Below are 6,000 nucleotides of genomic sequence, written 5' to 3' on the forward strand. Positions count from 1 at the left end.
GATCATATCTCCGCAAATATAGCATGAAAAGCTCTGAAATTTGGACCCAACGTTCAGTGTGATTTCATCACAAATGGGTTTTTTTTTAGCTTCTGAAACGTCGCAGAAAAAAAGTTATAGCGAAAATTACACAATGACCTATTTGGAGCAGCGAAACCCTAGAATCCAAAGCTCTGATACCAAATGTTATGAAACCAGCTCCAGAAAAGAGAGAAAAGATAGATCAACGCCTTAGAATTCAGCCTCTTCGAGGGGGCAACCTCCTTTATATTACATAAATGAACAATTCTTCGATGATTCAAATGACAAAATCTCCTTTCTATATATAGGAGTCTAAGGAGTCACAATATAACCTAGCCGACCTAACAATAATAATATAAAGCCACAAAATTAACAATAGAGGGATTCTATGGGGCACAGTAATAACAATATGGGGATAATAGGGGCACAAAAATATTAATAAGGGATGCAACTACAATAGTAATGGGGTAATCGTGCTAGTATTATAGGGACCCAACACTCTCTCGGATCTATCTTCCCCATAATTCTCTCTTTCTTCTTCCCTCTTTTTGTTTCAAGTTCCCATTTACGTCGAGATTATGGGAATGCCTATAGAAGAGTCAATTCATCCTACAATTTCCTTGGAGGACTACTAACACAAGGACTACAACAATAAGACATTTAGAGATGTGTATAGAGGAGTCTAGATTGTGATTGAACCTCTGCCACCTACCATTGAAACCACCATTAGGTACCTTGGCTAGGAGGCTAGGGATGAATTGTAAATACTTCATTAGGAAAAGAAACTTCCTCCATTAACTGACCTAACAACTTGAAAATTCCTGAAAAACATGGAGTGAGACTAGGTCACATAGATGTTGAGGGAAACAACATGGTCTTGCCTTCTTTTCCTTAGCAATGCCTCATAAGAAAAATCAGTAGGATGATAAACCTAATTTAAGAACCTAGTTGAGCATTGGAAGGGGACTAATGTTCATCAACTGCATAATAATAAATAAAACTAGACCCTAGAGAGAGTTGGAGGAGCCCCATCCCAATGCTAATCAATTGTGACCAATCTCTGAACCAAGAGAAATAATGAAAATTCAATCCTAGGATCAAAATTTGAGAACTAAAACATGCCACTTAATGCCTATTGAATGCATAATTGATGAGATGAGGTGTTTTGGCATGCTTGCTAAGTGGCTTGGTACCGGATTCAAAATCATTTCCATCTTGTTGTGTACGATGTGTCATCCTTCTCACATTGAAGACGTGAAGAATATTTATTGTGTGGTCTGCGGGCGGTGGATCAAAAGGTTGGTGTATGCATTCTGCATATCGCATGCTAAAAAATTAAGGGAGTATGTTGTCATGTCCCACTGGTATGTGGCTTGGTGGGACAATGACAGCCTACCCCCCTCTTCCTCACTTCTTGAGCACCCCATCCAGGGGAATACACATCAATATTAGTTAACCTAGCATATTGAAATATTTTGTTTATAGCCCACATTAATTTTTTAAATTATTATTAATATTTTTTCTCTTCCTTATTAGTAATTATTTTTTTTCTTTCTATTAATTTTTCTTGTTAGACATTGAAATAATTATTACGGTCAAATTAGAATATATATATTTTTTGTATTTTTAGCCCTCTCTATACCTATACATGAAATTGATATTAGAATAAATTAGTTAACATGGAGATTCAAATAATTTCTTTAAGTTCTATATTAAAATATTTTATAAAGTATAAAAATTATGCATATTCCTCACACTTAAAAGTGAAAATATAAATTCTTTTAAATTTTAATTACTTTATCTTTTGTTATATAAAATTATGTTATCTTTACATAAACATTGACATAAAATATTTTTATCACATTTCTTTCTTTCAAAGTTGTAATATTAACATAAAATTAAAAAAATACTATAAAAATGAAAATAAAATTACTAATATTTTATAATACTTTTAGTTTAAATTAACTATATATATATATATATATATATATATATATATATAATATATATATATAACATACTTTGTCTTTATAAAAATATATCAGAATTCGCATGCATTTACAGATGCAATCGAACTTTGAAAAATTAACAAATCGGTATTAGTTAATATACAAAACACACAATAGACTTTATAGAGTTCCAAGTGATATGAATACTCAAGCACCGGTGAAGAGAAATACTTTTGTATATCTCTCACAGACTTCATAAAAAAAAAAAATCTTTTATATTTATTAAACTATAGAGAATTATTGTTTTACCATGCATTATAATCTATGGTAAATATTAATGTTATTACCACGCCATATTACAATATAGTATATATTGTAATGATCATACATATAAATAAAATGTTGGACTTTCATTATTCGATACTCGTTTGTATTGGAAATACAAAGGGTGATATCTTTGTTGTTAATTCTATAATCAAAGCCTTAAGGTATTACTATCATTTATTTTAAATCTGAATGAACCTAAGTAATCTCATTCATATTTATTGAAAGGATTTAATTCCATAAGCTAGGGGGTACAGGCATTAACGCCACTTGTTAATTTTTTCGAGCCGCTGATCGCCCTAGGTTCCTGGTCCCTTCTCTGGAGTCTTCCCCATGGCTTCCAGCTGGCTTTTCTTGGCTTGGATACTTCTGTGCGATCGACGGTGTTGCTCTACTCTTCCAAATGAATGGTGGATGCGGCCTCGTGCAGAACTAAGCCCTGGTGGGGTGGAGAAACTTGACCCTTGTTGCATTTACCAACTGCTGGCTCGCCCTCTGCTAATCGGTATGGTTCTTCCTCCTTTAGGCGAGTCTGAGGTTAACCTTCATCATTCGGTAGTGTATCATTCCTACCTCATAGTCCTGTCATGGTAACCGAGGGTTTCATTTCATTTCTCAGGTCTACGGTTATGGTTTCTCTTGCTTCTGGTTTTTTCGAAGGGGTTCACTATCGAACCAAGTAAGCATTTCCCCTTTTGTGTTGTCTTCCATAGTTGATGGCTATTTTTCTTATTCTAGTTTTCTTTTTGTAACTTAAAGATTTGTTGGTGCCTTACAGATTCAACAGGCTCGAATGCTGGAGGGTTTCTTGGCTCAGTTCTTTCTGCCAAAAGTTCGAACCCTTACGCCCTTACTGACCGGGTATGCACAGGAGATCTAAGTTAATTCCGAAGGGTTTAATGTCCCCTTTTAGAAGAATTTTGAACACTGGGTTGTATTAATCTTGTATTATTTCTAATATGTATTTAACATAAGTATTTCCGGCTATGAGCCGTGGTTCTATTTTCTTAACTAGTTCGACTGTACATTCTTGGCCTGTTCTTCGTTTGGGAAGAGATTGTTGTATGCTGAGTCTATTTCAGCGCTTAAGGGAAACTTCGAACCCTTGTGAAATTTAGTCATTTTTCCTGAAATTTAATAGTGTATTTGTCGGGATTTTTCTATTTCTCCTTAAACATGGTAATATAGCTATTGAATTACTACACTCATTTTTTGGTTGGCAAATACGAGCTCTGTAAATGGAAATTTTCTGAACTTCGTTTTATGGTTCAATCACTGTATAATCATTTTTGACTGGCTAGAATTATTGTTTGATTAATTGCATTAAATCAGTTTATTACTGGGTATTGGTTCTATAATCCTGGTCGTATAGAATCGACTGGATCATCCTCTTATCTAGCAGTTTACTTTTATTTAATGTGTTATTTCGTTCTTGTCCATTTTATGATCAATTTGCAGTTTCTCAGCATTGTTCCTTAACTAGTAATGTTGGAATGGTTTAACCCCTTTCATAGTAATTTAGGGCTTTTCCTGCTTTTTGAATCATGTCATAAAAATTTACATATTCATAACTATTTCTTCAGAAAATAACTACATGGTTTATCTAGCTGCATCTTGTTAGTGAGAATACCACTGTAACTATTTCTTACATATTCCTGTGTGTGTTTGCTTACTTTCCTGAGGTTTTTAGGATTTAACTCTTACAATGATTTTGGTCTTTTGTTTTCCTTTTTCTTAAGATTAACTTATTGACAGATAAGGTTTTTACCTAGCTTACCTGTAGGCATCATATACATATATACTAATAACTGTACTTATTATTGTTAAGCTATTCAAAAAGCCTATATTTATACCATTCAGCGATAACTAAATTTGATGACTAATATTCAAGTTCCATATTATACTCATTTGTATTGTTGAACTGAAATAATCCTTTACTTCTATCTTGCTTCCCAACCATGAGACTAAGGTGACTACGCTCTCTCTCCCCCGAGCCACCTTTCACAAAGTTTCTCTTCAACAACTCTTGTCCTGAACAGTAATAGTTATCTAGTCTTTACCATACTTAGCTATTAAACATTGTTTGTCCTTCCAGCACAACAATATCCTTTCTTTTGAGTCTTTCCCTCTATTCCTCACTGATCTCAGATGCCCCCCCATCCTCTTGATCTTGGAATAAATTTCTCATGGAAGTAGTTAGGGTTGAGTAACTGCCGAGCCTAACTGTTTTTTTAGAATAAAACTGTCATACTTCAGACAATTCATTTTCATTTAAATTAAACAATTACTGTCTTTATTCTCTCATTCCACTTTTCAAGCATTTAAATCAAAATTAACTAATTATATATAAACTTAATCAGTTTCCCAGTTTGTAAAAACATGCAGTAAATAAATATTTACACATATGTAGTACATCACATATTTCCCCCTATGATTGAACATTGTCTCGATGTTCTTCTATTGGAAATAACTTCAGAAATATTTCCCTCATGGTCTGTTCATCTTCCCAGGTAGCCTCTTCAGGCCCGAAATGCTACCATTGTACTTTAACTTGGGTGATAACTCGTCTCCGCAACATTACTTCTCTCTGATCGAGTATACCCATTGGTTCGACCAGGAACTCGCCTTCTGGTTCGACCTGTATGACAAAGTAAAAATTTTAGTTAATTCAGGAAATCAAAGTGTAAATCAGCTATACAACTTTTAGGTACATACATATATATGTAAGATAGATTGTTGAAACTTTTAACTTCACTGACTTACCTGTATATCCTGCCAATTTATTATGTGTTTGGGATCATATATATATTTCTTTAAGACAGAAACGTGAAAAACATTGTGCACACAAATATGACTAGGTAAGGCAAGTTCATAGGCCATTGGTCCAATTCGTGCTAAAATTTGAAAGGGGCCACAAAATCGAGGTGCCAATTTGGCGCATCCATTCCATTGCAGCATATTTTTCTTAGCTTGCACACACACATAAACATGATCCCCCACCTAGAATTCCCGAAAACTTCTTTCTCGGTCAACGAAATTCTTTTAACGATCTTGGGCAACTTTTAGATTAGTTCGTACATTTTTAACCATTTCTTCCATTTCTACTAATATATCAATTCCTAGCATTAAATTATCTTCTGGGCCACTCCAATTTGAGGGAGTCCTACATTTACGCCCATACAACACCTCAAAAGGACTCATTTGTGTAGAAGTGTGATAACTATTGTTATAAGCAAATTCTACCAAATGTAAGTACTCTTCCCACTTAGATGGTTGTTGCATTACATAAGCTCAAAACATATCCTCTACTACCTGATTTACTCGCTCAGTCTGCCCATCTATTTGAGGGTGGTAGGCAGTACTAAAATGTAGCTAAGTGCCCAATCCTCCAAACAAGACTTTCCAGAAAGCTGATGTAAACTTTACATCACGATCTGAAATTATAACTTTTGGTATGTTGTGCAGCTTAAAAATAGTTTGCATAAATATATTAGCAATCTGCACTACTTTATAAGTAGATTTTATAGGTATAAAATGAGTAGATTTGCTCAGCTTATCAACTACCACCATTATTGAATCGTTCTACTTTTCTGACTTGGGCAACCCTGTTATGAAATCAATGGAAATAACCTCCCATTTCCATTATGGAATTGGCAATGGGTGAAGTAAACCATCTAGGTGACGATTTTTTGCTTTGACTTACTAA

Source organism: Pinus tabuliformis, chromosome 8 (genome assembly GCF_031772625.1).
Source record: "Pinus tabuliformis cultivar Carrire ecotype Pingquan chromosome 8, CPIR1, whole genome shotgun sequence".
Classification (NCBI taxonomy): domain Eukaryota; kingdom Viridiplantae; phylum Streptophyta; class Pinopsida; order Pinales; family Pinaceae; genus Pinus; species Pinus tabuliformis.